Source organism: Cervus canadensis, chromosome 11, assembly GCF_019320065.1.
Source record: "Cervus canadensis isolate Bull #8, Minnesota chromosome 11, ASM1932006v1, whole genome shotgun sequence".
Lineage (NCBI taxonomy): Eukaryota > Metazoa > Chordata > Mammalia > Artiodactyla > Cervidae > Cervus > Cervus canadensis.
Window position 1 is genome coordinate 70,804,703 of NC_057396.1, and position 24,845 is coordinate 70,829,547.

The following is a 24,845-nucleotide window of genomic DNA, read 5'->3' on the forward strand; positions in this document are numbered from 1 at the left end:
GCTATTCATATCAGTGGGAAAGGTTAACTGGGCTCTCCTCAAAAGATGATCACTGTTAAGCGTCTCCAAAAGTGGGGGATTCGACAGCAACACAGGCCTCTGGGGAGACAGAAAGCTACCCCGGGCTGTGAATTAGGTCAACTTTGAGAGTTACTGCTCAGTTGTACCAAGATAGCTGAAAATCTAATGCTTACTCATCTCAGAGTTAGCCAGGTCTCCAAATCCCAGGCTAAGGACCCAAGGCCCAGGACCCTAGATTCCAGCTCCACCCATCTAGCTCAGCGGGATTATACTAAGCAAAAGCAACCCTCTCCTCATTTCAAGCAGGAACCAGACGGGGGCAAAACTAGGCTGTGAGCACAGCTCAACCACTGCATATCCAAACCAGCACCCTAGGGCCGCTGTCACCACCCAGAAGTAGAGCAGATGCCCCAGGCTTTAGCTCACTGCAGCCGGCATTGTTTACGCTCTTTCGCTGCCTTAGCCTCTGATAGGCCAGGAAAGTCCCCTGTACAGTCCACCAGGACTTCTGGCGTGGGCGCGGGATGCTTGACCCTCGCCCGCAGTTTGACACTTACGCTCCCGGGCAGGGAGAGATCGCAGCCCTACGGTTCGAGGCGGAATCAGCAGGAATACCGGGCGGGCGGGGGCGGTGGCAGCATTGGTGCAGAGGGCCGCTGGGAACCGCCTCCTCGGGGGCGGGGCCCAGAGCGCACTGTCAGAGTGCCCGCCCTACCCCGGCCCCGGCCCCCGCCCGGCACACTGACGGCTTAAAGGGGCCGCACAAGCCTATGCTCAGAGGTCTGCAGGACTCTGGGCGCTCCTTCCATCCCACAGGGCTCTCAAAGCAAGAGGCTAATGAAGGACCAACTAAGAACACTCTACCTCGGTTAGGTGTGGGCCTCTTTTTTTGTGTGTGGCAACATAGATAATGTTCCAGAAACAAAGGAGGTGACCTGTTCTTACTATCACAATCTTAATGCCTCCATCAGGGGTGAAAAAAATTGCGGCAGGAAACAGTCAAAGCATCAAGGTAAATATATAGTCCCCACTATCTTAGTGGCTTATTCCATTAACTGCTTATTAACTAGAGCAGTTAGCGTTTTTCAAATGGCAACTCAAAGACACAGAAAAGAATTCTGAGAGCCTGCATTGCTTCACCTCACCCTTTCACTGACTTCCTTCTCTTCGGTACAACGAGGAATCCTAGACAAGGATAGAAGATGGATGTGCATGCATGCCAAGTCGCTTCAGTCATGTCCCACTCTGCGACCCCATGGATTGTAGCCCACCAGGCTCCTCTGTCCACAGGATTCTCAGGCAAGAATACTGGAATTGATTGCCATGCCCTCCTCCAGGGGATCTTCCCAAACCAAGGGATCAAACCCGGGACTCCTGCATTGCAGGTGGATTCTTTACCATCTGAGCCACCAGGGAAGCCCATGTAGTAGGAAGAGTTCTTGAGAAAATCATAGTAGAAACTGGACTAAAATCTCAAGGAGTTAAGTAATGGTCTCTGATCTCTCTGTAGGTTATTAAAGAATTTTAAATTTCTTTTCATAGGAGGAATTTTTCCTCAATCTCAACTTACAAGGTTTGTATGCATTTTGTGTCTCCTTTATACTGTCAGGAAAGAGATTTATGTGTTTATTAAGCCTGTATTGTTGTTGTTCAGTCACTAAGTTGTATCTGACTCTTTGTGACCCCGTGAAATGCAGCATGCCAGTCCTTCACCTTCTCCCTGAATTTGTTCAAACTCATCTCCATTGAGACAGTGATGCCATCCAATCATCTTATCCTCTGTCATCCCCTTCTCCTCTTGCCCTCAATCTTTTCCAGTATCAGGGTCTTTTCCAGTGAGTCAGCTCTTCGCATGAAGTAGCCAAAGTATTGGAGCTTCAGCTTCAGCACCAGTCCTTCCACTGAATATTCAGTTGATTTCTTTTAGGTTTGGCTGATTTGATCTCCCTGCTGTCCAAGGGACTCTCAAGAGTCTTCTCCAACACCACTGTTTGAAAGCGTCAATTCTTTGGTGCTCAGTCTTCTTTTTGACCCAACTCTCACATCCATACATGACTACTGGAAAAATCATAGCTTTGACTACACAGATCTTTGTCAGCAAAGTGATGTCTCTGCTTTTTAATAGCTTTTCTTCCAAGGAGCAAGAGTCTTTTAATTTCGTGGCTGCAGTCACCATCCATGTTGATTTTAAAGCCCAAGAAAATGGTATCTGACACTCTTTCCACTTTTTCCTCATCTATTTGCCATGAAGTGATAGGACCGGATGCCATTATCTTCATTTTTTGAATGTTGAATTTTAAGCCAGCTTTTTCACTCTCCTCTTGATGAAGGTGAGCTTCATCAAGAGGCTCTTTAGTTCCTCTTCACTTGCTGCAATTTAAAGCGGTATCGATCTTGATTCCAGCTCCTAAGTCATCCAACCCAGCATACCTTCATCTAATCTTGATAAATAAACATACCTTATTAAAACCTTAAGTCACCCTAAACCTATTTAGGAATCAATTTAGTAAAGCTAAAGACCATTTATGGGCTTCCCTGGTGGCTCAGCGGTGAAGAATCTATCTACCAATGCAGGGGATGGAAGTTCAGTCCCTGGGTCAGAAAGATCCTCTGGAGAAGGAAATGGCAACCCACTCCAGTACTCTTGCCTGGGAAATCCCATGGACAGAGAAGCCTGGCAAGCTACAGTTCACGGGGTCACAAAAGAGTTGGACAAGACTTAGCGCCTGAAGAACAACAACAAAAGACCATTCATAAGTGCCCGAACATCTCCCACCCCAAATAGGAGTTCAAGTGGAAATTTAAATTCCAAAGGACAGGCACAAAGACTGCTCTAATATGGAGCAGACCCAGGTTACCCTTATTCTGAAGGTCTTAAAAAAATTCTAGGCTAAGGTTGCCATGAAGAGAAAGTGATTCAGACTAGAACAGTCTTATTTTGAATTGCAAAAAAAAAAAACCAAAAAAAACCCACCTCATTTCAAAGTGCATTTAACTGTGAATGATACTTTTGAATTAGGTAATTAAGACCTTCTTTCATTCTATCTGTATCAAGCTTATCACACTGTTCTGAGAGCAATGGTTTGTAGATCAGTCTTCCCATTAGACTGTGAGCACCTCATGGCAACGGTTGGAATGTATCTTATCTTTTTTCCCAGTATGTGATACCAAATGAATACTCGGCCAATATTTATACAAAAGGTATGACCAACACTTAAGAGAGCAAAAAAATCCACTGATTGTACAACTCAGTACAATCGGGTTTATGTATTTTGTCCCAAAGCAAAGACATTTTATATAATATTACTGAATAATACTTAGATATCTCACCAAATATCACAGCCCAAACACAGCCCATCTTATTTCGGTTACTGTGTCCTTCTCTTTATAAACCATGAAAAGACTAAACTGGACGTGTAAAATCTTCACAATTCAGCAAATTACCAGAAAGAAGTATTCTCCAGGGCAAAGTTGAAACCGTTTAGGAAATGATTCAGCAAACATTATATATGGAAGAAAATATGGGAAAATGATAATTCATTTATCAGAAAGGTGGCATTTCTTTGTGCTTTTAAAAAACCCTTCTTCACTGTAATGTTTTTTCCTGAAACAAATCAAGCATAGATTAAGGAAAATATTTATTTACACATAGCCAGAGTGAAGGGGGGAAAGTTTTAAGCATTAACTGGAATTCTTTATTAGGTCATATTCAGTGAAGGGAAGAGGCCAAGTTAGTGATTAAGAGCGCTGACTCTGGAGCCAGGATGCTTAATTCAAATCCTGGCTGGGCCATTTATTAGCTGTGTGGCTTTAGACAAAAACTCTTACCTCTGTGCTTCTGTTTTCTATTTGTAAAATGAGGAATTTTTTACCTTACTGGGTTAATTAGGAGAATAAATGAGTTGAGTTTATTATACTTAAAAAGTGCCTAGAATTAACTGCTGAACATAAGCAGTAAATAAAATACATAACATTCAACAAATACTCTCTGCCTTTTCTATCACATTCCTCCATTAAAAAGCAAATGGATAGCCCCTTCCCACTGACTGCTCCCTGTGTTCCTCCTAGCTGTCAGAAGTTAACTGAGGATTAGAGGAAGAGGTCCTCCAATGCAAGAGCTTTTAAGTCAGGTTTACTGAGGTATAACTTACATATACTAAAATTTACTTTTAAAAATTCTTTCTTGGAGTAGAGTTGATTTACAATGTTGTGTTAGTTTAAACTTCACTCTTTAGTACACAGTTCCATGTACTCCGACAGAAACAGTCATGCCTCCATCACCATAGTTAAGAACATCTCTACAAATCCTGCAAATTTTCTTGTGCCTCTTTGTAACTAACCCCTCTCCGCCAGATCATCACTGATCAGTATTTTGTTCCTACAGGTTTGGTTTTTCCACAGTGTCACATAAAAAGAACCACACGTGTGTAGTCTTTTGAGTCTGGCTTTGTTCACTTAGTACAACTGAGATTATCCATGTTTATTCACATATCAGTAGTTTGTTCACTTTATTGCTGAGCAACATTCCACTGTATGATCTAACACATTCTGTTCATCCATTTACCAGCTGAAGGACATATGAACTGTTTACAGTTTTTAGCAATTGAAAAAAAAAAACAAAAGAAAAAACAAAACCCAAAACTGATACAAATTTTGGTATGAACATAACTTTTCATTTCTCTTGGGCAAATATCCAGGAGTGGGAAAGATGGGTGAGACGTTAAGTACGTCATTAATTTTATAAGTAACTGTCAAATTGGTTTCTAAAGTGTCTCTTTGTACCCTTTCATGCTCTTCTACTAACAATAAGTCAAGGGTAACTGGATTATTACTTACTACTGATTTTCAGTATGGATCTGTATTTTTATACCTACCAATTACAATCAGTTCTTTCTGCAATTTAGTATTAATGGTGTGTAATTAGTCTTCTATTTATGAAGAATCATTGATCACTTGACATGAATCTTATTGTTACTTTATAACACGTTCAAAGGGAAATATCAATGAAAATTACTTTCAAATCCCATCCAAGAGTAGTCATATATGTTAATTTTTTCTGGATCAATAAGCTATAAGAATTAACAAAAAGTACTACTAGTAACTAAATACATTATGGTATACTTCTGTCAATCAAACTTGCAACATTCAGACAAAAGTTTCCAGAGCCTAAATAAAATTTCTCAACAATGTATATAGCAAGTATTATTTAACATCTTTAGCAAAAGTATAATTCTCCTGATTAGGAAGCAAAAAGGATGCATACAAGAAAATGTTTGGAAACTCATTATAAATATTATGTCCAGAGACTTCCCTGGTGGTCAGTGGCTAAGACTCCACACTGGCAATGTAAGGTGCTCAGGCTTGATCCCTGGTAAGGGAACTAGACCCCAGGGGCCATAACTAAGACCCAGCACAACGAAATAAATAAATATTATAAAAAATAAATACTATATCCAATATTACAAGAAAATGCTGCTACTGGTTATGTAAATTGGCACATCCAATTTGGAAAATATTTGATATTAACAACCCGTTCCCAAGAGAATTGAAAGTCCACACCAAAGCTTGTATATAAATGTTAACAGCAGCATTACTCATAATAGTCCCAGGGTGGAAATAACCCACAAACCCATCAACTGATAAATGGGCAAAACAGATTGTGATCTATCCATTTAATGGACTATTATTCAGCCATGAAAAGGAATGATATATCCTACAACATGGGTTAGCCTTGAAAACACTGTACTAAGTGAAAGAAGCAAGACACAGAAGGCCACATATTGTATGATTACGATGATACGAAATGTCCAGGTTAAGCAAACGTACAGAGACAGACAGAGAGCCAAGGGCTGGGGTGAGAGGGCAGGGAGGGAAATGAAGAATGGGGAGTGACTGTTAGTGGGTATGAGGTCTCTCTTCAGGATGATGAAAATGTTCTGGCATTAGCTAGTGGTGATGGCTGCACAACTATGTGAATATATTAGGAAACCACTGTACACTTTAAAAGAATAAATTTTATGCTGTGTGAATTACGTCTCAATTTTTAAAAAACCCATTAATAGGAGATAAATAAATAAGCTATAGTATAGTCACAGAAAAGATATCATACAGCAGTGAAAATAAATGAAGACAGCTATTTAAGTTAAAATATGCATAATTTTACAAACCATGCTGAGAAAATAGCTAGTTACTGAACAACATACATTATGATTATTCAAACCCAAATAATATACTGTGTAGGGATAGATACATTTGTAGTTAAATTTAAAAGAAAAGTATGAGGATGATATCCTGAAAACAGCAAAGCAGAAAAGGTAGAGATGCAGTCAAGGAAGGGTGCACAGGATATTGATATGATCTATTTCTTAAACTGGGGGTAGGAATACTAATGTTTCTTTTTTAAAGTTCACAACCTAGACAGCATATTAAAAAGTAGAGACATTACTTTGCCAACAAAGGTCCATCTAGTCAAAGCTATGGTTTTTCCAGTAGTCATGTATGGATGTGAGAGTTGGACTATAAAGAAAGCTGAGTGCCAAAGAATTGATGCTTTTGAACTGTGGTGTTGCAGAAGACTCTTGAGAGTCCCTTGGACTGCAAGGAGATCCAACCAGTCCATCCTAAAGGAAATCAGTCCTGAATATTCATTGGAAGGACTGATCCTGAAGCTGAAACTCCAATACTTTGGCCTCCTGATGTGAAGAACTGACTCATTTGAAAAGACCCTGATGCTGGGAAAGATCGAAGGTGGGAAGAGAAGGGGACGACAGAGGATGAGATGGTTGGATGGCATCATCGACTCAATGGACATGAGTTTGAGTAAACTCCGGGAGTTGGTGGTGGATAAGAAGGCCTGGCGTGCTGCAGTCCATGAGGTCGAAAAGAGTCAGCCATGACTGAAGGACTGAAATGAACAAAAATGACTTATTATATTTAAAATATACTAAATATCCCATGACTTTCTAAATGAAAGGGGGGAAAAAAAGCTCTGCCTCTAGCTAATAAAATTCTATAACTGTAGTGTTCAGGCAGAAACTTGGAAGATACTTTTTATATCCCCAAATCCCTGCTCTACTTAATTAGCTGTGAAACCTTATGGAAGTCATTTAATCTTTGGGGGCTTTGGTATTCTCACGCATAAAGCAGATTTTATGGAACAGTATTTCACAACAATGATCTATACATAATAAACAGCAGGCTTCTGCAATTCCAAATTTTTCAGTACCAGGATATATGCGGCTTATGTTAGACGTGTGGAAAGTGCTTTTGCTTCATGGTAAAAACCTCACAGTCCCATTCCCTTTGGCCCTTGGTTAAATGACAACAAAGGAATGGTAGTTTGCTTTATGCTAGTATCACAAATGTAGCACTAATTAAAAACCATAGCTTGCAAAAATGTGGGTTCCACTATCATTTTCCTTTTTCAGGCATTATAACCCTGGTAGAAAATATTTTCGCCCCAGATTCAAAAAGTAGAGATTCACACAAGTCACTCAAAAAGCAAAAATGTACTTAGCAGCTACTTATGCCTGGCAAAGAAAGTAATGTAAAAAGTAAAAATATTCATTCAAAAAGTCAGAAATTTGAATTGTATTTCCTTCTCCTAACACTCAGTACTGAGAAGTGACTTCCTAAGTCATCTAGTCACGTCTATCTCAATCTGTAACACCACACAATCAGATCACATACAGAGCAGGCCTTCCCATAGCCTGTACTCAGGGCACCAACTGCTGCACTTTCACCATCAACCATCACTAGAATGGTATTGAAAGTAATGCATTAAAAACCCCAGACAAGTGGCTTCACTGGAGAATTCTACCAAACATTTAAACATTTAAAGAATTAACACCAATCCTCTCAAAATTTCCAAAAAATTAAAGAGGATGGGACACTTCCAAGCTCACTGTAGGAGGAAACAATTACTCTGCTACCAAAACCAGACAAAGACACTATAAGAAAACTACAGACCAACATCACTATTAAATACTGGGCAAAAACCCTCAACAAAATACTAGCAAGCCAAATCCAAAAGCATATTAAGAGAATTGTATACTACAACCAAATAGGATTTACTCCTGGAATACAAGGATGGCTCAACGTATCAAAATCAATGTAGCACACTATAACATTGTCCTTCAATAAGAGAATGAAAAGATGAAAACCACAAGACCATCTCAACTGATCCAATAAAAAGCAGCTGACAAGTTTTAACACCTTCAATGATAAAAACACTCAAACTAGGAAAGAAACTACTAAATAATCATAATCATAATCGAGGCCATTTAGGAAAAGCTCACAGCTAATATACTTGGGGTGCTTTCTGAATGGCTCAGCAGGTAATGTGCCTGCAGGAATATGCCTGCAACACAGGAGACACAGGTTTGATCCCTCAGTCAGAAAGATCCCCTGGAGGAGGAAATGACAATCCACTCACTCCAGTATTCTTGCCTAAAAAATCCCATGTACAAAGGAGCCTGGCAGGCTGTGACCAAAGGGTCACAGTCAGACATGAATGAGCACACATAACATCATACTCAAGAGTTAAAAACTGAAAGCTTTTCCTCTAAGAGTAGGAACAAGGCAAGGATGCTTGTGCTAACAATCCTATTCAATATAGAATTGAAAGTCAACGTTCTCTGCAGGAAAAAAAAAGTCTTATGCAGAGAAATTAGGCAAGATGAAGAAACGACAGAGATCTAAATCAAAAAGGAAGAAGTAAAATCATATTTGCATATGACATAATCTTATTTGTAGAAAACCTTAAAAGATTCCACAAAAGCAAATTGTGAGAATAAATGAATTCAGTAAGTGAATAAATTTTGTGAGCAGAAATGAAATTCAGTAAATGAATGAATTTTGCAGAATACAAAACCAACACACAAAAATCAGTAGTTTTTATATACTACCAATGAAAAATATGAAAAGAAAATTAAGAAAAAAACTCCACTTAAAATAATCTATAGATTCATCATAATCTATCAAAATTCCAACAGCATTTTTTGTAAAAATAGAAAAATTATTTTTAAATTTCACATGGAATCTCAAAGGACCCTGAATAGTAAAAATATTTTTGTAAAAAAAAAGAAGTTGCAGTACTCTCTTCCTGATTCTAAAGCATATTAAAAAGCCACAATGATCACAACAGTGTGGTAATGGCAGAAAGACAAACAGACCAATGGAACAGCATAGAGAACCCAGGAATAAACCCTTGCATATAGGGTAAAACGATCTTTGTTTGACAAGAGTGCCAAGACCACTCAATTGGGAAAGGATGGTCTCTTCAACAAATGATGGGAAAAACCAGATAGCTACATGCAAAAGAATGAAGGTGGACCCTTATCTTACATCATACACAAAAACTAATATGAAATCATTAAAAATCTACATGTAAGACACAAAGCTATAAAACTCCTAGAAGAAAACATAGAGGAAAAGCTTTATAACACTGGAATGTACAATGATATCTTACCTATGATGCCAAAAGCACAGGCAACCAAAGCAAAAAGGGCCAATGGGGATTATATCAAAGTTAAAAACTTTTGTGTATCAAAGGACAAAATAAACAGAGTAAAAAGATAACCTACAGAAGGAAAGAAAATATTTATCAATCATTTATTTGATAAGTGGTAAATATCCACAGAATATCAAGAACTCCCACAACAAAACTCCAAATAATCCAATTTAAAATGGGCAAAAGACTTGAATAGATGTTTCTACAAAGATGAGTATTTTGTATATTTATTGAAATTCATTGGAAGGGCTGACACTGAAGTTCCAATACTTTGGCCACCTGATGCAAAGAGTCAACTCATTAGAAAAGACTCTGATACTGGGAAAGACTGAAGGCAGAGGAGAAGTGGGGGCATAGGATGAGATGGTTAGATAGCATCACCAACTCAATGGACATGAATTTGAGCAAACTCAGGAAGATAATGGAGGATAGGGGAGCCTGGCATGCTGCAGTCCATGGGGTCACAAAGAGTCCGACATGACTTAGCGACTGAACAAGAACAACAACAAAGATGATATACCAATGGCCAATAAGCATAGGAAAAGATGTTCAACATCACTCATCATCAGAGAAATGCATGTCAAAATCACAATGGGATTATCTCTTCACACCCAATAGAAGGGTTACTATTTAATAAGCAAATTTTTTTAAAAACAGAAATAACACATGTTGGCAAGAATGTAGAGAAATTGGAACACCTGTATACTGTTGGTGGGACTGTAAAATGGTGCAACAGCTACAGAAAACAGTATATGGAGGCTGCTCAAAAAAAGTAAAAATAGAGTATTGTACTATCATATAATCCAGCAACCCCACTTTTAAGTGTATGTGTAAGTGTGGGTATATATATCTCTCTCTCCAGAAGAACTGAAAACTGGGACTCAAATTTATACACTCATGTTCCAAGCTGCAGAAGCAACCCAAATGTCCACTAAAGAATGAGTGAATGGATAAGCAAAACATGGTAAATACATACAATGGAATATTGGCCTTAAAAACAAAGGAAATCCTGTTATATGCCACAATATGGATGAACGTTGAGGATATCATGCTGAGTGAAACAAGTCAGCCACAAAAAGACAAACACTGTGTGAGTCCACTTACAGGAGGTACTAAAGGAGTAAAATAGCAACAGAAAGCTGAATGGTGGTTATCAGGGGCCAGGGAAACAGGAAAAGAAGAGCTGCTTAATGGATACAGAGTATCTGATCTGCAAGATTAACAAGTTTTGGAGCTGTGTTTCACAACAACTGAATGTAACCATTAGTTTAAAATTATGATGGTAATTTTTATGTTACATGCTTTTTAAAAAATATTAGTTTTTAAAAAGTGAGACACTCATCTGTTCAAAATGTTTTGTAGGTATTTGAAGAAAAAAAGATAAAGACTAAAGAAAATATTTAAATACTGATGTGGAAGAAATCTATTATGAAGTTTTAAAAAGAGTTTTGGAAGCTAGCACATGAAGTCTCCTTTTTTGTGTGGTTAGTAAAAGTGTAAAAACCGGGTCATACACATTGGTGGTAGGCTGATAATGACCCCCAAAGATATTGGGCTGTAATCCCTGAAAACTATAAATGTTTTATTTGGGAAAAAGGTCTCCACAGATGTGATGAAGGATTTTGAGATGGGAAGATCATCTGGATTATCTGAGTGAGCCCTGAATGCAATCACATGTATTCTTACAAGAGGGAGACCGATGAAGAGCTGACACACTCGGAGGAGACGGTGATGTGAAGATGGAGAAGAGCAAGACTGTAAGAGGTTAGAGTGATGCGACACAAGCCAAGGGATACCGCCAGCCGCCAGCAGTGGAACAGGCAAGAACGGGGCGCTCCCCGGGGCCTCTGGAGGAACATGGCCATGCCTCAGTATCAGCCTCCAATAAGCCTCATCCTAAATTTTTCTAAAATTCTTACTGAAATATTGTTGATTTACAGTGTTGTGTTAGTTTCAAGCATACAGCAAAGGGATTCAATTGTGTATGTGTGTGCACAAAAAATATTTTTTCCATTATAGGTTATTACAAGTATAGTTTCCTGTTGGTTATCTTTTATGTATATAGTACAGTGTATATTTTAACCCCAAACTCCTACTCACCATAAATTTTAGGCTCAACTCCAGAACTGTGAGAGAATAAATTATTGTTGTTTTAAGCTTCCAAATGTGTGGTCATTTGTTTTGGTAGTCATAGAAAACCAATACATGTTTGAAAGCACATAAAAATTTTCTGGATGGATCCACAGAAAATTATTAACAATGACCACTTTTAGAAGAATGTATATGGGACTAGCTAAAGAATTTTTACTTTTCATTTTAATACATAGCCTTGTCTTTTATTTTAATGAACAACAAGCTTCAATATATTTTATCAAAATGTTTTTAAAAGCTCTAAAACTTCAAAATTCCAGCCTGGCACCTTGAAGCTGAATCTGTCTATACATATTCCATAAGCCTCACTTCCTTCCCTTAATATTTTTTGGACATTGTATCTCCCTTGAAAGAGAGATCTGAATCTTATTTATTACCCCAGCATCTAGCAGAATGCTTTGTCCTCTAACACATAATTCCTAAAACAGCACAATTTCATCAAATTATAGAACTCTTAAATATACAATAAATGTGTTCTGAGTTTATAAATAAAATTTTGCAGGCTGAATGTATTTAAAATGTGAAAAGGAAACATGATATAATTAATAAAATTCTAAAGCAAACCCTTTTTCAAAGTGAAAAATTAAGTAATAGATTTCAAAAATTTAAAAGACTTTTGTCACTGTTTTCTTAGTACCTACATTTTGATTATAAAATCCATTAAAAGAAGGAAATTTTAATTTTAGAATTGTTTGTTTGGTAAAGTCATGGCAGGAGAGCAGCTGCTTGCAATAAATCTTGTACAGCACCCTGGTCAAAATTGTATATTGTCACCCTGCTTATTTAACTTATATGCAGAGTACATCATGAGAAACACTGGGCTAGAGGAAGCACAAGCTGGAATCAAGACTGCTGGGAGAAATATCAATAACCTCAGATATGCAGATAATACCACCCTTATGGCAGAAAGTGAAGAAGAACTAAAGAGCCTCTTGATGAAAGTCAAAGAGGAGAGTGAAAAAGTTGGCTTAAAGCTCAACAGTCAGAAAACTAAGATCATGGCATCTGGTCCCATCACTTCATGGCAAACAGATGGGGAAACAGTGGCTGACTTTATTTTTCTGGGCTCCAAAATCACTGCAGATGGTGACTGCAGCCATGAAATTAAAAGACGCTTACTCCTTGGAAAGAAAGTTATGACCAACCTAGACAGTATATTAAAAAGCAGAGACATCACTTTGTCAACAAAGGTCCGTCTAGTCGAGGCTATGGTTTTTCCAGGAGTCACGTATGGATGTGAGAGTTGAACTATAAAGAAAGCTGAGTGCCAAAGAATTGATGCTTTTGAACTGTGGTGTTGCAGAAGACTCTTGAGAGTCCCTTGGACTGCAAGGAGATCTGACCAGTTCATCCTAAAGGAAATCAACTCTGAATATTCATTGGAAGGATTGATGCTGAAGCTGAAGCTCCAATACTTGGGCCACCTGATGCGAAAAACTGACTCATTTGAAAAGACCCTGATGCTTGGAAAGTTTGAGGGCCAGAGGAGAAGGGGACGACAGAGGATGAGATGGTTGGATGGCATCATCGACTCAATGGACATGGGTTTGGGTGGACTCCGGGAGTTGGTGATGGACAGGGAGGCCTGGCGTGCTGCAGTTCATGCTGTCGCAAAGAGTCGGACACGACTGAGCGACTGAACTAGTCAAAATTAAATTCAACCAAAACTGTCAAGTTGGATGTTGGAGTTAGATCTGAGTTCTAGCACTTGCTTTGTCACACACTACCTGAGTTTCAGTTTTATCATCCATCATTACAGTACCATCTTCATGTGGTTCCTTATTTAATACACATTTCCTGAGCATTCATTACGTGCCAGGCAGTATTCTAAGCACTTCACATACATTAACTCATTTATTTCTCGTAACTCTGAGATTGATGTTACTATTCCATTTTACAGACGAGAAAACCCCCTCTGCCACACAAGTGCACTTAGTATGTAGCTAAGTGCCTAATAAAGAGTAGCGTGAGATCATAAGATGTCACTCTGTATTAGGCACTTAGCTACATACTAAGTACAGGAAGTGAAATACAGTAGCCCAGTGGCAATGTACTATGAGGGTGTAACAGGCAATTAATCTAGACTGGAGGGTGAGGGAAGGTCTCCCTAAGAAAGTGATATTTAGACAGAACTAAAGGAAATAGCAATTAGCCAGACCTAGGCACAATGACTATATAACAAGAGAATGTTTCAGACATGTGGGTGAAAGCTGACAAGAGCTAGGCAAGATCTGCAACTTATGTGGCCAAAACAGAAGCTGAGAAATAGGGCAGACTGAAAAGGGTGAGATCATACAAAGCCAGGGACTTTACGCAAGGAAGTAGTACTGTGCTCAGTCATGTCCAACTCTTTGTGACTCCTTGGACTGTAGCCCTCCAGGCTTTTCTGTCCATGGAATTCTCCAGGCAAGAAGACTAGAGTAAGTAGTCATTCCCTTCTCCAGGGATCTTCCTGACTCCAAGGATTAAATCCGGATCTCCTGCATTGCAAGTGGATTCTTTACCATCTGAGCCACCAGGGAAGACCCATCATGGCAAATAGCAAGCACTCAAGAAACAGTAGGTATCATTACTGTATTATTATTATAAGCATCATATCAGAGTCATTTAGAGATCTTAGACAAACTTCAGTTCAGTTCAGTCACTTAGTCGCGTCTGACTCTTTGCGACCCCATGGACTGCGGCACGCCAGGCTTCCCTGTCCATCACCAACTCCCTGAGCTTACTCAATTGAGTCAGTGATGCCATCCAACCATCTCATCCTCTGTCGTCCCCTTCTCCTCCTGCCCTCAATCTTTCCCAGCATCAGGGTCTTTTCAAATGAGTCAGTTCTTTGCATCAATTGGCCAAAATATTGGCGTCTCAGCTTCAGGATCAGTCCTTCCAATGAATATTCAGGACTGATTTCCTTTAGGATGGACTGGTTGGATCTCCTTGCAGTCCAAGGGACTCTCAAGAGTCTTCTGCAACACCACAGTTCAAAAGCATCAACTCTTCAGCATTCAGCTTTCTTTATAATCCAACTCTCACATCCATACATGACCACTCACTGGAAAAACCACAGCTTTGACTAGGCAGACCTTTGTTGGCAATGTCTCTGCTTTTTAAAATGCTGTCTTCAGACTTAATCAAACCCACATTTTAATCTTCCGGTTCAAGAAAGGCCTAAGTTAGCTTAGGGTTCTTAGGACCGAGTAAGGTAAGTCTCTGATCTAAAACAGTTTTTTATCCTATAGAAAGCAGATTTACCGAAAGTTAAACAAGTAAAGCCTGGATAATTTAATCAGTAGAGCACCAGACTTTTGACTTCCCTGGTGGCTCAAATGTTAAAAAAAAAAAAAAAAATCTGCCTGCAATGCAGGAGACCTGGGTTTGACCCCTGGAGGAGTAGGAAGATCTCTTGAGGAAGCAAATGGCTACCCAATCCAGTAATCTTGCCTGAAGAATTCCATAGACAGATGAGCCTGACCAGTCACAAAGAGTCAGACATGATTGACTGACTAACACTTTCATCTTTCAAACAAGTAAATGTCATTTTATATTACTCAGGAGACTATCCATATTTCACTTGGAGGAATTCCCCATATTAAACGTAGGTCAAAATAAGCAGGCAGTCCTCTAAAGCATAAAAATCTGTTTTCCTTTACTGCCCAGAGATTTCTGATATGGGATTTGATCTTTACTCACAAATGAAGAACTCATGCTAGTTGAGGACTGGGGTTTTCATGAGACTTTTTTTTTTTTTTTTTTAAGGAATGTATCATATAAGAAAGGGCCAAAAGAAAAGTGTGGAATTACAGTACTGAAAAAAATACCTAAAACACAAGAATGAGAGACTTCATATAGCAAATCAATAAGGACACAAAATGATGAAAAACAAACACTTCAAATAAATACATAAAAGAACTAAAACAGCATAATGAATTAGAGAATAAGATGTTCTAGGTAGCCAAGTTTGCTAGAGGTTTGTCTCTGAAATATCAATTATTTTATATAACTTTTTTCCATGTAAAATAAATCTAAGAAAATACATAAGCTTCACACTCTTCTTAAACAAAATCAACTGATAATTATTTAAAATTTTCAGGATAATCCCTTTGAGCAATCAATGTAGCAATACCCTCAAGATGTACTGGCAAGGAGTTATGAGGGTATCTTGTATCAAAATCAAGTGGTTCCAGTATGGCTTTTTCGAATTTTAATGTTCTGCAGCTTTCCTTCCTCAAACTTCCTGATCAAACTAACACTTCTAGTTAACCTGTAGCGGTGCTATCTAATTTTAGCTCTTGATTTAAGAAGCAAGCAGGGTGAAAACTGCGCATAAAGAGGGAGCAGGATCTACTTGAAGGAAATCAATAAAATTTAGAATGCAGAAAAGACTTTTTTGGTTTATTTCCTGGCAGTTAACATTCAGATAAATAAAATTCGACTTTAAGTCTTACGATTGAAAAAACAAAAAGACGACTGATTAAACAAACATTTTCAAGACATACTTGAGACTATTCAACTTTTTTCCTCATCTTCATAGAAAGAATTTAAAACTCACTTTAATTAATAATCTCTAAGAAATATAATCAAGATGGAGAAGGAAATGGCAACCCACTCCAGTATTCTTGTCTGAAAAATCCCATGGACAGAGGAACCTGGCTACAGTCTATCGGATCACAAAGAGTCGGACAAGACTGAGCAACTAAACAACAACAACAAGAAATATAATCAAGATATTGAAGAAGTAAGTTTCTAATCTCTTAATAAAATAAAAATCACTTTTGAAGAGACAGAGGTCACCAAGGCTTATCTGACATCATATCTATGTCAAAAATGTCTGACCGTTCCAACAAACTCAGAATTTATACTTTGCATCTCTGAGCAAAGATCATATTCCAGGAATAAGCAACTGCTGTTAGCAATTAGGTGAAAATAATGTTTTCTGTGGCACTTAAAAGAGTTATGAAAGAAAAAAGAAAGAGCTCAGTAAAAAGCATACCTCTTTTGGAGGACGTTTGTTTGGGACATGAGTTTCCTCGGAAACTTGGAGAGACCTGTATGAAATCATGTTTAGCTTAATACAGATGGAAATAAATAAAAACAACTATATATGTGTGCATATGCATGAGTTAGTATACATACATACCCAGCTCTGTTTACTGAGAGGACCTTGGAACAATGACACCCCAGAAATAAGCACATCTAGATCTTGGTTTCTATCAATAAATATCACAGTCTCATAAAAGGAACCAGGGCTGATTCTACGGCTGGGATGGGGAAAATACTATATTGGTCTGGATCATCTTGCTGTACCAGAAAAGTGCTCAGAATGAGCTAAAATAAATAAATAACATAAAATCAGATTATCAAAGATATTCATATTGATATAGATAACTGGTTAAACAGAAAAATAAATGGGGGAGAACAAATTTTTGTTACAAAATTCCAAACAATCTATGTAGATACTGTTGCAACTTAAGTAAGCAGAACTTATGCCCCCCATCCACTTTGAGGATGGGCTAGACTCAGAGACTCACTTCCAAAGAATAGGTATAGAAAGGAAAAAATAGTAACTTTACTACTCAACCTGGCAAACACTACCTTAACCAAGTGTTCAAGTTAACATCATCAGTGATATCATATATTCCCTTGATAAGAAATGATGATATTCTGTGACATTCTTTCCAAAAACACAAAACCCTTGTCTAATAATGAAAAAAACACGGGACAAACCCAGAAGAAGAATATTCCACAAAATAACTGACTAGTACTCAAAACTGTCAAGACCATGGAGACAAAGTGAGAAACTGTCAAAGACTGAAGGAGATTTTTTACAAAGAGATGACAACTAAATGCATTAGGTTACCCAGGACTGGATCCTGAAACAGAAAGGTGAGATGAATAGAAAACTACAGATATCCCAACAAAACCTGGAGTTCGGTTAAAAGTAATGCATCAATGTTGGTTTCTTCATTTTGACATATGTTCCATGTAAGATATTAACAATAGAGGAGACTGGGTAAGAGGTATACAGAATGCTATATCTTAGCAACTTTTCTGTAAATCTTAAATTATTACAAAATAAAAAAGGTTATTTTTTAGAGGTTTTGTCAAAACAAAAACAAAAAAAAAACCCTGAAAAACAAAAAACCCTATCATTTACCTTCAAAAAAGTCATGTCTTGAAAAACAAAATTTTTTCAAAGTGCGATACCTCAGACCTACTAGAATGGCTAAAATTTAAAAAAAAGAAAAAAAAACTGGTGAAACTAAAGGCTGACACAGATGTGAAGAGAAAGAACTCCCATTCACTGCCGGTGGAAACGCAAGATGGTACAGCCACTTTTGAAGAGTTTGGCAGTGTCTTACCAAGCTAAACACTGTCTTACCCTACGGCCCAGCAGTCACACTTGTAGGTATTTACACAGGAGAACTAAAAATTTATATGACACACACAAATGTTTATAGCAGCTTTGTTCATAATTGCCAAAAACTAGAAGTGACCTAGATATCCTTCAATAGGTGAACGGATAAACGGTGGTATACACACACAGTAAAATCTTATCCAGTAATAAAAAGAAATGAGCTATCAAGCCAAGAAAAGACATGGGAGAACCTTAAATAGATACTCCTAAGTGAAAGAAGCCAGTCTGAAAAGGGTACATAGTGTATGATTCCAATTATATTACATTCTGGAAGAGTCAAAACTATGGAGACAATAAAGACATCAACGCTGCCAGAGGGTGGGGGAGGGAGAAAGGATGAATAGGTGAATTATAAGAGATTTTTAGGGCAGTGAAACTATACTCTGATAGTATAATGGTGGATAAGTAACATTATAAATGTTAAAACTTACAGAAGTTTATAACATAAACAGTAAACTTTAATGCATGCTAATTTTAGAAAGTCATTTGGGAGACTGAGGAATCCCATAAAATGTGTGCAACCACCTCATTGAAGTGGGTGGGGAAAAAGAACTGACTTAAGCAACTTTGGAAATGAATGGACTTTAACATGAAAAGCGAAAGGAACTGGACATAAGCATTGTATCAGTGTTGTTTAGTCGCTCAGTCGTGTCCGACTCTTTTGCAACCCCGTGGGCTGTAGCCTGCCAGGTTCCTCTGTCCATGGGATTTCCCAGACAAGAATACAGGAGTGGGTTGCCATCTCCTTCTCCAGGGGATCTTCCCGACCCACCCATGTCTCCTGCTTGGCAGGCAGATTCTTTACCACCGAGCCACCTGGGAAGCCCTGCACTTCTAGTTAATAAAGTTGTTTTCTATGGGAGTATGGATTAAAAATTCAGATACTGCTATACATGTCTACTGGAGCTGAACAGAACTCCTGTTTAATTTGGTACAGAAACAGATAGCAACATATAGGACTATCAATAGATGTCTATACACACCAGTTAGTATATATACCTGTTAGTTGAGAGTGCCTAAAAGAAATGACACCCGAGTAGCAATGAGAACACTTACTGCCCAGATTTTGGTTTTTATTACCATTCTCCAATAAAAGGTCCCAGGATATCCAGGAGCAATGACTAATTCTAGCACTGTGACAAGAAATATACCAGATGAGCCTATTGCATCTTGTAGTGTCAGAAAGTCAGGAAGTGCTAAAAAATAATAATAATAATTAAATAAAACACACACACACAGATGTGGCAATGTTAAAGGGGAACAAGAGCCAAATGAAAGAATACTCAATGGATAAAGCTAAACAATTTGAGCAACAAAGTAAAGCAGTACTGGAATATAACTCAAAGTATAAAATACCCTTCAGTTTATACTTATATAAATCCTTGACTAAATTAATAAATGGGGAAAGAGAGACAAATTTCCCACACAGAAGAAATTCAAATAAATTATCTAGTTATTCCGCCCCAAGGACAGGGAGCACAATCCCTCACTTCATACGTGGGCTGTACAAAATTAGTTCCTTCCGAAGACCACTGTATAGAAAGGGGAACAGAGTAACTCTGTAGTGGAGAAACCAGACAAACACTACTTCAGCCAGATGATCAAAGTCAATACCAACAGTCATAAATCATGTTGATAGTACCCTTTATATGACGGGACAGAAATGGCATTCTCTCTGTGATCCTCCTCCCCAAAACACATAACCCCAGTCTAATTATGAGACAAACATTAGATAAATTCCAATACATGAACATTCTACTATATGCCTAAACAATACCCCTAAAAACTTCTATAGATTTGTAAGTTTTTAAGAATAAGGGGGAAACAGTGAAGTGGGGAAGCCAGATCTATTTTTTCTCTCAGTCAACACAAACATAAAACTATCATTTTTCCATGATACTTAGTTGAAGACTTTCCAAATTAGTCTGCTAAGATATTGCCATATCCAAAGACACAGAAACACTGGTTAGTTGTACACTTTATTACATGGAGAAAACTATGCCAGTTTTGGCCAACAAATATTTTCTGGCCACCTTATTTGTCCTAAGCACCATCTGAAGCATTGAAATAACCTCACAGATTAAAAAAAGAAAAAAGAAAAAAAAGCTCCTGTGCCCTGCTTTCATTTCTGTGAGGAAATCAGACAATATACAAGCAAACAATAAATGACCTATCATATAGCAATAAATGCTATAAAGTTAAAAAAAAAAAAAAGTGAGGTAAATATGACCAAGAGGCTACACCAATTGGAGCTTGGCAAATGCTTCTTTAAGGAGATGATATGCGAGTTGAGACCTGAGTGATGCCTATATACAAAGACAAGCTTGAGGCAGGGTAGAGCAGGTGGGAAGTTCCAGGCAGAGAGAACACATACAAAGGCCAAAAACAGTATCTTTTAAGTATTTGAGATAAATCAAGTGGGCAAGGCAACTGCCCTGATAGAAACAAGGTAAGCAATAAATCCTGAACTCTACAGGTACAAATATGCATTTAACATTAAAATAAAATTAAAAAAAATTCAAACCTCTCCAACACCGATCACCAGGAATTCATCAATCATAATTAGATCCACATCTAAACTCTATGCCCCCATTTAATCCTATCTCCCACTGTCACAACTGTCCATCTCTCATATAGTAAATATGATATTTTGACTTGTTCTTCCACCTTCCCTCTAAAACCCACCATGCCTGTGGTTCACATTTCATTATGTCTCTGACAGAAGTATTTAAGAAAAAAAAGGCAAGAGGGAGAGTCTCCCCAGAAAATGACCCTGAATTCTCCCTAACAGATCTCACCACTTCACACAGTACAACCAGAAATTCTGGGCAAAGGCACTTAGACAGGCTAACTTGGGTTCAAACTGAGGTTCTATCGGTTGTAAGATTTTGAGCACGCTGCATAAGCTTTCTAAGACTCAGTTTCCTCATCTGTCAAAGGTTGTGAGAATTAAAAAAGATAAAACGTGGCACCCAGTGAATATTCAATAAATGTTAACTACTGCTGGTAGAAGTAGCTGAGCATTTATTTTGTTCAAGGACTAGAGCTGGCCAGAGGGATTATAGAAATGACAATTTGCTACAGCAAATTGTTTGAGAGATAAAATTGTCAAAGTCCCTTAGGTCAGGGGCTTTGTCTTTTTCTGGTTCACCAGTGTATTCCCAGAATCTAGAACAATGTTTAACACATGGTAGGCTTCAATCTCAATATTTGGTGAATGAATGAATGAGACTCCATTAAGACAAAGGAGCATAAAGGAACTTGACTTTGCTCCAATATAAAGAAAAGTTTTCCTTCCCCATCAAGATTTTAAACAATAACCTAAGGCACTGTTAAAATACATTTATTATTTTTAATTGCTTTCCCAAAACCTGAAACAGTGTTGATAATATTAGGGAACTCAAATTTATCGCAGTTAAAACTCTGCTGTTAAAATTAAGCTGTCTGTTGATCAAAAACTTTAAAATAATAAATTATACAGTTAATTGTTAAGGAATATTTTTGCTTGCTGTTGACTGAATGAACAAACTTTAAAAACTTGTGTAAATTTTTTTCCCATGGGTTTACCCCTTATGTTTAATTTATGTTGCCAAATATATATTGATTTCACCTTTCTCTAAGTCATTTTATAAAAAAATTACAGTTTATCCAGTCATTTAAGAAAAATCCAAATCTTTTACAATTTCTCAAGTTTCAAAGATTGTTACCTTCATTATCAGCTCTTTAGGTCAAAGAAGGACTTTTCAGGGTGATAAAAATGGAGAAAGGAGGAGTTCACCTCTCTCAAAATGAGTTTTCAATTACTATAATTATGCATAAAATAAGGCAGGGAGCATTTCTGGGCCAACACTTGAAGCCTTGAGTCCCATAAGAATTACACTGGAACCATGCATAAATTTGGGGCAAGTTCTGCAAAAACCTCTTCTTCCTCTATTGCCGCTGAATGAAAAACTCATTGCTAAGATTCATCAACACGAGTGTATTTTCTAACACATAGTAGCCGCTCTGGCAACACGACTTTAACCATTTTCTATCCCAGACACAAAAAACAGACGCGTTTAAATCCGGCCTAACAATTACCACAATGGCAGGATAGCTATCTCGACAGCCACAGTGGTTAAGAGCTTAAAAACTAAGAATCTAGTTTACCGAGCCCTCAGCTTAAAGTAGCAAGGCCTGCTTAACCCACACTGCTGGCTATTGTATGTGTCCCCCAAAGCTTCAAAGCTGGAAATATACCTGAACTCTACTGACACCTTCTGAGAGAGAAAGCCAGGCGGAAGGGCGGAGCGATGCGATCCGAATCGTTTTAAATCGCAGCAAGTCGGCGGGGACGCAGGTGCGCGGGCCGGGCACAGGTGCGCGGGCAGGCCCCGGGACCACTGTCCTTGTCACGCTCTGAGGCGACCAGAGCCCTTCACAACCACCACAGCCCACAGAGGTTCTCTCTCATTCATTCATTTGACAATTACGCAAGGGGCGCCGTAGCAGGGCCGGCTCGTAGGCCCCCCGGCCCCAGTACCCGAACACCCAGAGCCGCCAGGCGCGGCCCTGCGCCTCACGCATCCCTCGGGCGCGGCCGCCAGCACCCCGTCGCGCCGCGCTCCGGTCACCCGGATCCCGGCCCCGGCCTCAGCCGCACCCGAGCGCCCACGCCCCCCCCTCCCCCCGCCCTCCCTGCCGCCAGTCCCCCGGCCTCCGCCCCGCTCCGCCGCCTCAGACACGCCGGGTTTGTGGGGCGAGGGAGGCGCGCGTCCGCGGAAGCCCCCCGCCCCCCGCACCCGGGGTGAGGGGACGCTCCGCGCGCGCGACTCGTGAACCTGAGAGGCCTAGGCGGGTGGGTCGGGCCCACAGACCACTCACCTCCGCCGGGCCAGAACCAAGAGGTTGCTCTAAGCCGTTTGAAACCGCTTGGGCCGCCGCACACCCCGCAGTGTCCTCGTTGTTTATTGGTCCTTGGCGGACCGCCCATTGCCCTTCCATTGGTCCGTTTGAAAGAACTGTGGGCACGCGCCGCCCGTAGCCTTAAAGGGGCCGTGCGCAGCCGTGTTTCCCTTGGAGCCTGACTCTGCTTGGTCCTGTGGGGAGGTCACCGGGGCGGGGAGCGAAAGACTGAGACTATCCTGGAAGAAAGGTGTGTGAAGAGCTAGCTGTGCCTCCTGGGTGCTCAGCAGGTTTGCTTTACTTAATTGCAGGTATTTAAACTACTGTCAATCAGTTTAGTTGCTCAGTCGTGTCCAACTTTTTGCGGCCCCATAGACCGCAGCATGCCAGGCCTCCTTGTCCATCACCAATTCCTGGAGCTTGTTCAAGCTCATGTCCATCGAGTTGGTGATGGCAATCCAACCATCTCATCCTCTGTCGTCCCCTTCTCCTCCTGCCTTCAATCTTTCCCAGCATCAGGGTCTTTAACAATGAGTCAGTTCTTCGCATCAGGTGGCCAAAGTATTGGAGATGCAGCCAATACCTGGCAATTTTTTTTTCAGAGTCATTTTATTCACAATTATTTGAGGTGTAGCTGAGTGTGTGAGGGAAACCAGAAAGGCAACTAAGATACAGTGGAAGGAGGATGAATGGAGCCAAAACGATGGATCCTGGTCTTGGACCTGTTCTGAGTAAAGCACTTTTCTCAGTAAATCATCTGGAACTTAGTTTCCTCATCTGTGAACTGGATTAATGATGTTTCCCTTATAAATTTAGTGTCTTGAATTAATATAACTAATTCAGTGTCTAGAAACAGGCTTTTAACAGTAATGCGTTCTTCAAAGACTTAATACTCTGGTTATTTGTAAAAATGAGAGACTTGGTTAATATGATTCCTGAAATTCTTGTTTTGTCTCTACATTCAGTGTTTCCATGAATAAGACCTGATCCTAGCTTCCAAGGAATTTGCAAACTACTGTTGTTAGAGGAATAAAACATATAGAACTAGTCACTAAAATTCAAAGCAATATGAGAAGAATATAAAAGAAAAGCTGTAGATGTTTAAGGGAAGGGAGAAATTAGATGGGGGATGATCTGTGAAGGGGATGTATTTTTAATCTGAGATTTAAACAATATGTAGCCAAGAGGGTAAGAAATGTAGAAGGGATGGGTGAAAGTAACAAAACAATAGTTTTTGTTTTAATTTATCAAATCGGCAAAGATGAAAAAGGTTAACAACTTTTAGTTAGCTGAGAGTTAGAGAAATAGACATTCAAAGTCACTTGTTGGTAAAGGTATAACTGGTACAAACTTTTAGAAGGCCAATTTAACAGTTATTAAAATGTAAAATGTATATAGTCTCTGGCCAAATAATGCTACTGATGGGAATTTGTCATAGAGATTTACTCATGTATGCAAAGAAAAATGTACAAAGACATTCACTACAGCACTGATTTAGAAAACAAACACATAACAACAAAAAATCCTGAAAATTACATGTTCATTTATAAGGAACTTATATAATTATGGTATATCCATTCAATAGAATACTATGCAACTGTTAAAAAGAATATGGTTAATCTATATGCACTGGTTAGAAAAATGCACAAATTTTATTTAATTGAAAAAAAGGCAAGTTGCAGAAAAGCATACATATATGGACTGGTTTGGGGGCTTCCCCAGTGCCTCAGCAGTAAAGAATCCGCCTGCAATGCAGGGGTCATAGGAGACACAGGATCGGTCTCTCACTTGGGAAGATCCCGTGGAGGAGGGCATGGCAAGTGACTCCAGTATTCTTGCCTGGGGAATCCCATGGACACAGGAGCC

General features: G+C 39.1%; 1 protein-coding gene across 4 annotated transcripts in view; it reads right to left on the reverse strand.

The window, feature by feature from the left end:
* Positions 1-23,034, reverse strand: part of CKAP5 (cytoskeleton associated protein 5) — a 97,176-nt gene extending 74,142 nt beyond the window's left edge. For 2 of the 4 annotated variants that reach the window (XM_043481854.1, XM_043481851.1), the window contains exon 1: positions 22,959-23,034. The gene's annotated coding sequence lies outside the window, so the exon portion shown is untranslated. Of the gene's footprint in view, positions 1-578; positions 629-16,670; positions 16,726-22,958 lie in introns of those variants that run through there. The other 2 variants (XM_043481853.1, XM_043481852.1) reach the window with 2 other exon arrangements.
* Between the last annotated feature and the right edge of the window lie 1,811 nt (positions 23,035-24,845).